The sequence below is a fragment of the Podarcis gaigeae genome (assembly GCF_964106915.1).
Source record: "Podarcis gaigeae genome assembly, chromosome: 10".
In the NCBI taxonomy this organism is placed as follows: Eukaryota; Metazoa; Chordata; class Lepidosauria; order Squamata; family Lacertidae; genus Podarcis; species Podarcis gaigeae.
In genome coordinates this window covers 23572478-23584664 of record NC_139686.1, presented here as the reverse complement: position 1 = coordinate 23584664, position 12187 = coordinate 23572478, and the positions used below count along the sequence as shown (strand labels likewise).

The window sequence follows — 12187 nt, the reverse complement described above, 5'->3', positions numbered from 1 at the left end:
CTCTGAACTGACCAGAACAAAGACAAAGAGTATTAGGCTAGATTACAAAGTGATGCTCAGGTAGATCAGCCTTAGAGCCAGCAGTCTATCCCTTGATGGGAATATAGCTGGCAGATTAACAACAAAAAAGCTTCAAAGGTCTTTCGTGCACAATGTTTTAAGGAGACCCAGCCAATATGTAATCTGACATCTTGTGGGTGGTTGTGTTCCTTCTCCAGCATGTGGGCAGTTTGGATCATAAAAGCATTGCACTTGACACGCACAAACATACTCTTGGCTATGGAGAAGGAACAGCTAAAATAATTGCTAGCACAGGGTGGTGAAGGTGACATTGTGGCAAATACCTGTCTAAGGAATAACAGAAAGAGCAGATTACTGTATATTTGAAGAATATAGGCTCTGGTGTCCTCAGTAAAAATCTTAACACAGCTCCTCTTCTTAAATACACAATATGGCTATATGGAATTTTCAGTTCAGAGGCAATATATATCCATGGATCCAGTCCATAGTCTCTTTAACACCCCCAAATAAGCAACTGGGGGGGGAACGCAAGCATAAATTGAACACGGAGAGCTGGAACATACAGTGCAGGACTCTTAGATTATTTGACTAGGCAAGCAATTGCACAAATTGTTTCTGTTTTATGTAATTACACTGATGGGGGTGGGGTGGGCAACAGGGAGACCAGCCTGGCCTATTCCTGTCCCTTGGAACATGAGTAGAGCTGTGATGGATCAGACCAAAGGCCCATCTAATCCAGCATCCTATGCCCACTGTAGCCAACCAAATGCCTCTGGGAGGACAAAAAAGCAGGATTTGCAGCTATCAGCACTCTTCCAAGTTGCGCTCTTCTTTTAACAGAGAATGGAGAAATTAGCAGGTAATGTTTTCCACAACATGGAGCTAAACCTGGTCAAATTGCTGCAGATCAAATTGCTATTGAAGAGACTACTAGGGGAGATAGTTCAAAAAGAAGCCCCCAAAGCCTAATCTAGCTAGTGAATATATTTAAAGGATTTTAATATCAATGATAGCGTAAGATGTAAAGGGCTTAAAGAGAGCAAGACTGTTAAGGGCCTTTAAATAAATTGATTGTCTGGAGATGCTGGATCTGCATGCAGGTGTATTGATTCACTAAGCAGCCTTCTCGATGAATAACCCCCTGACTCTGAACTGACTCAGCCCATCAATGCCTTGCACAGGGCACCATAATAAGAAATACCACCAAAGTCCACCCCTGTGGGAACTACAGCATGCTGAGAATTGTTAGGAGGCCCCTGAGTGATTTAACAATCAAATCCACCTTCTCAGGGATTCTGGGAATTGTGGTTCTGGAAATTGAGGTCTCCTAACTCTCAGTACCCTATCCTGATAAATGTATCCAAGGTAGTACAGCAGGGAAAGAGAAAGCTTTGAGGGGCTCCTGCCACTCAGAGACCCCCTATTCCCCTCTCAGAAATAATGATTCTCAAAAGTGGTAAAAAAATCAATCCCTCTTCCCAGGGAACTCTGGGAATTGTAGTTCTGTGAGGGGAATTGGGGTCTTCTCACAACTCTCAGCATCCTTAGCATAGTTCCCAGGATTCTTTGGGAGAAGCCACAACTGTTAAAGTGGTATAATAATGCTTTAAATGTATGGTGTGGATATGGCCTATGTTTTGCATTGTGATTTTTTTAAAAACAAAAAACAAGCCTTCACTGTCAGCATTTGCTGAAGGTTCCAAACACATGTACACAGTATGAGAGAAAGGGTGGGGGCTAGGATAGCGAGAGGAAGAACATGATAGTCACTGTGTGAGTTTTGAAATGTGAGGAACTTTCCTCAGTTATCATCACTCATGTGGGTCCACAAGTGGCTGGACAAATGGGGGGCAGCTTTGCCTTCAGAAAGTATTGCTGGTCTCACGTTCCACTGCTCAAAGAGCTTGGTTCTTATAGCTTGATTTACAGCTGATTTAAAAATACTCATTCATGATGTACTGCCCTAAAGAAATTTCACTCAGGTTTGATGAATTGTGGAAAGTTGTTTAATAGAGCAATCCTATACAGGGCTGTTCAGAAGAAAGTCCCATTGAGTTCCATATGGGTTTCACTCCCAGGTAGGTGGAGAGACAACTACACCCTTAGTTTTCTTTTAAGTAATTCCCTTTTAATGAGTGCAGATACAGCATACATAAGCCCATGCACTCGATCCATCTAGTGACCATGCACTCATATAAGTAGACAGCCACATGCATATCCCCGGCCTATCTATCTATTGATTGATTGAATGATTGAATTTATATCCCACCTTTTTCTCCAAGGAGCTCAACGTGGTATACATGGTTTCCCCCCTCCCCATTTAATCCCCACAAGTTAGGCTGAGAGGGAGTGGTTGGCCCAGCTTCATAACTGTGTGGAAATTTGAACTCTGGTCTCCCAAGTCCTAGTCTGAGACTCTAACCACCACACCACACTGGCTAAAATCTGGGTGATCAGCTATTTGGGTTTCAGTCCCTCTCCCTCCCCTTCACTCTCAAACAGCTGATTAATGATATTTCAGCTTTTTAAAAAAGTCTATACATGCATAGTCCCAAATACACTCTACTAGACTGGAGGTTTAAATATTTAGCTCTATGTTTAGAAGATGTTGTATTCACAGTAGTTTTTATAACCTGACTATATGAAGTGGCTCTAAACAAGCTTTCCCTAACCTGGTGCCCTGGAGATATTTTAGACTACAATTCCCATCAACCCCAGCCAGTACAAGCAGGGAGTTGTAGTTGTAGTCTAAAAACATCTGGAGGGTGCCACGTTGGTAAACAAGCTCCGCTGATGTGACAGTGTTTGCTACAGAGGCATTATGAGTACATCCCTGGTCATATCCTTTATTATCAGGGGAAATGTTATTCCTCTGTATAACAGATATTGGCCATATTTTCTACCATGGAGATATCAATTTATTTCTAATAGATCTATAAATCAATGCATTCTCAAACCTTGTTCATAAGGTTCACACAAGACCCCCTTTTCTAAGGCCTTCATTCTATGCCCTCATTTTCATTATGACCCCAGGAGGCTAAAAGTTTTAATTGGCAAATCCATTGGATATTTTGTTTTCTAGTTCCACCTCAATATATGCTGAATATACAAACATCGTCTTAATGATCACCCTTCTCTAATTATACATGTCTCATCCATTGTGACCTTCAAATTGCAAAATCTGAGCGATCTCATTCCAAAGTTGGAGAGATTCCCTCCTTCTAATACCAAATCATAGTTCTTCCCCAAGCAGAGCTACATGGGTTTTAGAGCTTGAGCTCCCACCAATAAGCTGTTGACGTCATCACTTTGAGCTCCGGCAGCAGGTGTCCCAGAGAGACGGAGCTCATCCGGAATTGTAGCTATGTTGGCACCAGATACTTGGGACGGGACAAGCTGCCTCCATTAGGGAAGTATGTAACCCTCAGATGAGGGTGAGGAGGAGAGCCAGGAGTGCTGCTAACACCAAACATGATCCAGCAGCGGAGAGCAAGAGCTTGTGGCAACAAAAGCAGTGGCTTTATATTTTAACTTTGCAGCGTGCTCCTGTAATGCAGAATTAACAGTGGTGATGCAAATAATGGCATGTCCTCCTGCTGCTACAGCATTGTCCCAAATACAGCCACAACACGTGGCTAATAAGTATGGTAAATGTTTCTGTCACACAGCATTGTCCCAGGCAGGCCACAGTTATTTGGCTCGTAGCTAGAGAGAACTTTTATAAAGGATTAGACAAATCCATGCAAGCTAAGGCTATCAGTGGCAACTAGCCATGATGGCTGTGTTCGCCCTACAAGGTCAAAGATGGTGTGTTTCTGAGTATCAGTCGCTGGGCATTGCAAGTGGGGAATGTGCTGTTGTACCGGTACTTATGGCCTTCTGAGAGGCACATCACTGGCCACTGAGAAAGGGAGACTGGTCTAGAGACTGGGCTTTTAGCCTGAGTCATCAGGCCTCTTCTTGTATTTTACCCCAGACCCTAATTACAGGGAAAATTAAACAGGCAGGATTTCTCTCTGTGGACAAGAAGCTGAAAGGCCAGTATGACTTGTGTATTTATTTTTGCATTCATGCATAAGCTGCTATTTATAGATCAGCTTATAGTTGAGGTTTTCTGGATAGGCTTAAAAAGATAAAAATGGGTTAAAATAAACACAATTACAATAAAGATACAATAAAACGCAGCAAGCAAAAACACAACTATAGCGTCAGAAAGACCACTTTAAAAAAAACAGAACAGAGGGTCGCCACAGATTAAGTAAGTTAAAAACACTAAGCAACTTCACAAAGGGAAAGTTGTGGTAAACTACTGCATACGTTTAAAGGCCTGGGTAAGTAGAAAAAGATATTTTCCTTGTGCCAGAAATCCATCAGTGTAGGTGCCCGGTGAAGGGACTGCATTTCACAGCCATGAGGCCATTGCTGAAAAGGCCTCTTCACATCTGGTCACCTGCTGCTCAAAGGGGCACTTGGAGAATGGCTTCAAGACATAGATAGGTAGGCACATGGGAGAAGGGGCAATGCTTCAAGAGCTCAAACTGTGAAAGGCTTTAAAGATAAATGTCAACACTTAATTAGAACCAGTATCCAGTATCGGTGACTTAATATAATGCCCAGCCTCTTTCAATGCAGTAGCAGAAGTATTGTGTACCCTTCCCAGCCTATATTTGTTAAGATCTTCTGGATCCAATGATGTTTTTTCCGGAGCGATCACACTACCACCTCCTTTAAGGAGCATAGAACCATAGCATCTTTTAATGACGTATTCCCCACCTCCTGGACCAGCCAAGCTATCCTTTCCTTGCTAGATGCAATGAGCGGGGGGGGGGGGGGGTGCGTCCAAGCATACATGTGGATGGTTGGGCTTCTACAAACACTTTTTCCACATCCTCAGGTCCTAAGAACTGAAAATCATCCAGCAAACAAAAATCAGACAATGCCACTGACACCTCCACTGATTGGAATTAAATATAGAGTCCAAATTGTGACAGATACAAATGCTATTTCCTACTGTCTCGTATTTTAAAAGACCACAGGCCACTCAGAAAAGCTCTGCAGTGACATTCGGCAGACAGTGATGGTGGAGAACAACAGCTTTTTCGATGCCATTGCCACTAGAACCAAAGCAGTCGTGATTTGTTTCTGGTTGGACTGGAAGTTTTGTGAGTGGGAGGGAGAGAGGGAATATTCTAGAATGCATCTCATTCCAGTTCTGAATCAAGCAGCATTACCTTCTGTCATAGGCATATAGAAGTGTTTCACATTACCTCTGATGTAGCTTCACTCCTCAGCTCCTACCATCAGAAGACTTGGAAATTTGTCAGCTAAGCTTAATGTTACACTACAGTTTACCTTAACTGTTGGGTGTTTGCCGACTTCCCGTTATAACAGCATCTGCCACTGATTAATTAGGTGTTGCTTTTCTCACCAGTCTTCAGGACAGCCATGAGGTGAATTACTGTTCAGGGTTTGAAGAAAACACCTCAGAAACTGAGCAAACTTCAATGTATAGAGCAAAATCTCTGAAAATAAACCGCTGTGCAATAATGAATGCATGGCGCTAGTGGAGATTATTTGTTTTTATTCCTCCAGAACTAAATACTTGTTCAAACAACACATTCCAGATATGGCAGTAGCATTCATACCTACAAGGTGCTAGTACCCCTGGGACTCTGTGTGCCTCTGTGGATCATTTGCAAGCCACTGAGGTAAATCAGCCCTATAGGCATTCTCTTACTGTGTAAGTTCAGCTATTATTCACATTTCCAACATCCCAACAGGAATAATGGAAATCAGCTACATTCATGCATCATACAGTGATAATGTATTGAACTGATTACGGTGACCTATATATCTCTTCCTTACAGGGTGTTAAAGAAGGACCGAACATTTTTTATGTATGCAACAACAGCAGCAAGGATACTTGTCGCTAAATACTGGAAAACCCAAGATTTGCCCACACTGGAAGAATGGCAGATGCAACTGATAGACTATATGCAGCTTGCAGAAATGACTGGCAGAATCCGAGACCTGGGAGAAGAAGTTGTGGAGGAGGACTGGAAGAAATTTAAGGACTATTTACAAAAATATTGTAAATTGTATGAATGTTAAGAAAGATGTAAGATTATCAACAATATGGCACCAATAAGTTAGTTAAAAGGAATATGAAGATAAATGAAAATATAAGAAAAGATAAATTTTGGATAAATATTATGATAAAATTAAGCTTTTAAGGTTTGGATTAAATTATCTAAAATTAGGGATACAATATCAGAAAATTATAATATAAGAATTGAAACAAGGTGATAAATTGCTGGGTAAAGTTCGAAAATTTGGAACGCAGGAACGAGAGATGTGAGGAAATCCAAAGAAGTGAAGAAAATGGGGATATTGGAAAAATTATATGTTATTTTGTTTGTTTTTTCTATTGTACTAAGAAAATCTTTAATAAATATAAAAAAACAAATATTGAAATTATTATATTACTCAAATATATATATATATCTTCCTTACAGCCAATCAAGGGTTGGCTCTGCCTGTCATTGGTTCTATCTCCATCTACTGCTGGTCTCCCTGCCACCAACCCTCCCACCACTGGTAGAGGGAATATTCTGGAATGTATTTAGTAACTTTGCCCAGTGCACTCCAATCCCGAAGCAGTGAGATGTTTTGGGGTCCCAACAAGATCTGGAGGGCACAATGGACAGACAGCAGGTATGTGGCAGCCCTCAGCATCCCTACTCATAAGTTTTGTATTATCATATGAGCCAGACCTAAGCTGGGATAAAGCCTAATCATTCTAAGCGACAATCCCAGGATTTAATAGGTCACAAAATGAACTGAAATACATTTTCTTAATGATAATGATTAGTAGTATATTATAGAAGTCCAATTAAGGTAAAAGGTAAAGGTAAAGGTACCCCTGCCCGTACGGGCCAGTCTTGACAGACTCTGGGGTTGTGCGCCCATCTCACTCAAGAGGCCAGGGGCCAGCGCTGTCCGGAGACACTTCCGGGTCACGTGGCCAGCGTGACATCGCTGCTCTGGCGAGCCAGAGCCGCACACGGAAACACCGTTTACCTTCCCGCTGGTAAGCGGTCCCTATTTATCTACTTGCACCCGGAGGTGCTTTCGAACTGCTAGGTTGGCAGGCGCTGGGACCGAGCAGCGGGAGCGCACCCCGCTGCAGGGATTCGAACCGCCGACCTTTCGATCGGCAAGTCCTAGGCGCTGAGGCTTTAACCCACAGCGCCACCTGCGTCCCTTAAGGACTTGAAGTCAAATATCAAATCTTCACAATATATAACAATTATATGGTAGCTAACTTTAGGAATATTAGAAGTCTCATAGTTTCAAGATTGTTAATGGATGATGAAGAAACACATATAGTTTGGATTATTGCAATGCTAGGTTGATTTTCCAGGATAGTCCATTAAATTGTGACCCACAGTTCAGGGATTTATGCTATGAAGACCTTGTAACTCATTTGAAAATAATATTCAAGGGGACCTGCAACAAATTGTTGCAATGTAGTGTGTTTCTGTTCAGGTTTCAAGCCACTAAAATCCATTCCCCCTTTATCCTGCCTGCCCTCATCAGTATCCTGTGGCCATTCAATATGCTCAGCCCCCATTAGGGGTGCCACAGAATTCCAACAAAAGTGGGAAAGGGAACTGAAATTGTTGCTGCTTTCAGTCTGCACACAATACATAACTGATTACAACCCCTCTCCATTTGTGTGGTGTTTCCTTTGCATTGAAATGAACAGGGTGGAACAACATCATGACAAGGTAATTAGTTACACAAATTACATAGTTTGACCACAGCAGACAGCAAGACAAATGGTGTAGTCTTTGGTGGAAGATGAACTGCAGCAGGACAGAAACGGTGTTGTATGTGAGGAATACACAGCACAGTGGAAAACAACACCTTCTTACATCCCTAGTCCTCATCCCTAGTCCTCATAGGGATTAGGAATTATGTCCTCTCCCACTTCCGTTTTTCCCCTCTAAAGATTTGTTCCACTTCTGCAAATTGTGGGGTTCTCCCATGCCTGCCAATGCCTGTGTGTGTGTGTGATTCCATTTTTGCTACCTATTGATCCACACTCACCACGGAACATCAAAAACTGAGGGGTTGATAAAGTAACAATTCTACTGGTTTCCAGGGATTCTTTTCCTCCCAGCAATTCTTCTGGGACTTGTGGCCAGCTGCTTTTTCTCTTACTTCTCCATTGGTCTTCGGCCCTTGGCTTGTATTATGTGACTTTGGAATGTCCAAAGGGATCTGTTTTTCCACCCACCAATTTACACTCTGTCTGCGTGCCGATGGCATCTTGCTAATACAGTCCAGTCACACTGAGGTTCATCTTCTAATCCACAGTATTAACAGAAGTTGTTCCATGCACACATTCTTAATAAGATAGCTCTTTCCTCTCATGAGAAATATTGGCCCCATGTTGTTCATTGTGAAAATGGGCATTTTCCCTCTTCTTCCTTCAGAGTCAGCCTATATGTTGGGTTAATAGTATGGATTAAAAAATAATAATAATAAGCATAGGCATGTGGGTGGATGTTATTAAGACCACAGCACATGAAGGGAGGTCTTATTCATCCCTCTCCTGTTGTAATTTAAATGAAAAGCACCACATCCAGCATATGCTGCAGTTGCTGTTAGTAAAAAGCTCCCATTGGTGCCCATGTGAGCTTTCCCCCTTAAAGTCTTAACTGCATTGTGTATGGAAAATTTCAGTGGGAATCCATTCAGGAAAGGAAAAACTAAACCTCCGGTCCCTGAGTGCTAAAGTCCCAATGAAAACTAGGTGCTAACAACTCAAAGGAGGTTGCCATGTGACTGATGATTCAGTCACATCTACACCATACATTTAAAATACGTGGCTTCCCCCAAAGAATCCTTGGAGCTTCAGTTTTGTTAAAGATGATAGGAATTGTAGCTTTGTGAGGGGTGAACTGCGGTTGCCATGATTCTTTTAGGGGAGCCATGTGCTTTAAATAGTGCTTCGAATGCATGATGTGAATGTGCGCCTGTGAACCATTACCCATCTCCAGCCAAAGGAATATTGCTAAGTACAGGATCTGCTCATCTGTCTGAAGTCCTCCCATTATACAGATGCAGTAGCTCAGGTATGGGTTTAGTCCTCCATATGTTGGTGAACTACAATTCTCATCAACTCTGACCATTGACCACCCATCTCGGGCTGATGGGAGTTGTAGCAACATCTGGAGGACCAAAGACTTTCTAAATCCTGTGTTAGCCAGTCTATACTGTGTGAGTCTATAAAATTGGAGTGTCTTCCTTTTAGAATGTGGACTTTGGACCTATACAAGAACGAGCTATCTGGATAATGGGATGCCAACTGGTGGGGCAGGGAGGGTGTGTGGCCTCACCTTCATCAGTTCTTTTAAAAGGTATGCAGAATCCAGCAATTAGTGCTTTAAAAATATCCATGAAAGGAGGGCATTTCAATATTAAATATTTGATATAATGAGTGCACGGCACCTACCAGTAAGTCATAATAAATGTGTTACTCTTTAAGGTGCCACAAGATTCTTTGTTCCTTAAAAAATGTTACCACCTGTTAGTTGCTGAAGGTGAAACTGCTGTTAAAAGCTGCAGAGGGGTCTGGTTCAAACGCTGACAGCCCTGTGCGGATGTACAGTAGTTGAAATAATGCTGAAAGATAAGGAGAAGGACAGGGAAGCCAGATTCAGGGCCAAACCAGATGTTAAAGGGGGGGCTTGCATTTAATGTGTCTTTTTTTTGTAAATGCAAATCACATCAGCTAGCAGAAAGTGATAATTAAAGAGATCAGGGCAGGCATTCCTTCTCCCTGCCACTGTCTTGAGGAAATTCTCTCTTTGAAGGGGGTAGTTGCATTACTAGGAACTCCCCCGTTGCCACCAATTGGGTATTACCTTCCAAGGCAAATACCAGCTTCAGAAGGAAATTCTTCAGGATTGATGCACAGGAGGAAGTGGTCCATGCATACTCTGGCCCTGTTAACTATCACTTGCCTCTGAGCTGTTGCAATCTGCGTTTTGCAAAATCCCGCATGTTTTCAATTCTAGTTTGGTCCTTATAGTGCCGAATGAAACCAGTTTAGCTTGAAAACAAGGTTGACATATAGCACCACCATGTGGCATCTGACAACATTAAAGCAGTAATATAAAGTCTTGTTCACACAACCTACTGTGTCGGCATAGCTGGTTATATAGCATCAGCCCTAAAGGTCCAGATGCTGGAGCAAAAGCCACACAAGTAGTATCCTCACATCCATGGTAGGAACTGCACAGTAGCGACCGTCACCATCCAGTCACCATCTAGCCATTTTATTGCTGCACCATTTGCAAAGCTAAGCAGGGTCCAGCATGGTTTCGAACTGGATGGAGGACGTGTTGAGATTCCAGAATTGCAGGGGGTTAAACTAGATAATCCTCAGAATCCCTTCCAACTCTATAATTCTATGATCATTGCTATTCCAGCATACACACAACCTGTTCCTATCAAAGCATACCTGTCCGGCACAAGGGCTCCTGCTAATAAGGCTGATATCCCTCTTCTTGCCTAAGAAGTAACATAAGAAAAGCCCCATTGGAGCAGGCCAAAGGCTCATCTAGGCCAGCACCATGTTCTCGCAATGGCCTGCGATGTCCATTAAGGCAAATCAGTCACTCATCCACCAACCCAATTCTTCCAAGCCCACCAGCCTTTGTACAAACTACAGGGTCCAGAAATGAGAGGGGAAATGTGTCTTGAATGTGTGTTGAAAGTATTGTGTGTACACAGCCCTGGTCTATACTGACAGGAAGCGTCTCTTTAGGGTTCGTGTAGGGGTTATTCCCAGCCCTACCAGGAGATGCCAGGATTGAACCTGGGGCCTTCTGCAGGGAAGGTGGTGCTCTATCACAGAACTATCCCTCTTCCCTCCTTCCCAGACTTCTATCTGGCAGCATTTCTTTCCATCATCAAAAGGGAAACTCCTATGAAGATATGTGCAAGGTTCAGATATGGATGCAGAGCCTTCCTGAATCAAGGTTCCCCCTTTGCATGTTACAAAGAAGCACCACCAGCTGCATGCTCCTATCACTGACCTCTTATGTCCAACACTCCTCTTAGTTGCTGTAAATGACTGTTTAAGGGGGTGGGAGTGGTTATATGGAGAGTTTAAAGTGCTATTTGTCTGACTTGCTAGTTTTGCAATGCAAACAAGGGCTTGTCTGCTCTCGTTTTGGTTAGAGGGTTGGGCTTGCTCCAGATGGTTAAAAAAGAGGGTAAAGGACCCCTGGACCAGGGGTCAGCAATTTTTTTCAGCAGGGGGCCGGTCCACTGTCCCTCAGACCTTGTGGGGGGCTGGACTATATTTTTTGGGGGGGCAATTAATTCCTATGCCCCACAAATAACCCAGAGGTGCGTTTTAAATAAAAGGACACATTCTACTCATGTAAAAACAAGCTGATTCCCGGTCCGTCTGTGGGGCGGATTTAGAAGGCGATTGGCCTGGATCTGGTCCCCGGGCCTTAGTTTGCCTACCCATGCACCTGGACGGTTAAGTCCAGTCAAAGGGAACTATGGGGTTGCGGTGCTCATCTCACTTTCAGGCCGAGGGAGCTGGCGTTTGTCCACAGACAACTTTCCGGGTCATGTGGCCAGCATGACAAAACTGCTTCTGGCGCAACGGAACACTGTGACGGAAACCAGAGCGCATGGAAACAGCAGTACCTATTTGCTTGAACTGGTATGCTTTTGAACTGCTAGGTTGGCAGGAGCTGGGACAGGGCAACGGGAGCTCACTCCGTCACGGGGATTCAAACTGCCGACCTTCCGATCGGCAAGTCCAAGTGGCACCCAGGTTCAAATGCCCTCACAGCGATGAAGCTCAATGGGTAACCTTGGGCCAATCATCGTTGTGCATGCTAATCTACTCTACAAGGTTGTGGTGAGGACAACAGAAAAAGAAGATCCCCATAAGAACCTTTGAGCAAGGGTGGAATAATCATACAATAAATAGGGAAATGTACATTGAGCAGTTTAATGGTGTAAATTGCACAAAAGAAGTTGATTTACACCTTACGTGTGAAAACTTTTGTTGTAGTACTGCAATCAAACAGAGGTATAGGACACCTTTTATAGATTTCATTTGATTTAG

At 43.1% G+C, this 12187-nt stretch overlaps 1 protein-coding gene across 1 annotated transcript in view; it reads right to left on the bottom strand.

Moving 5' to 3' along the window:
* The window catches only part of TBXAS1 (thromboxane A synthase 1), a 297489-nt gene that overhangs the window by 32310 nt on the left and 252992 nt on the right, over nucleotides 1–12187 (bottom strand). The gene's annotated exons all lie outside the window — the stretch shown is intronic.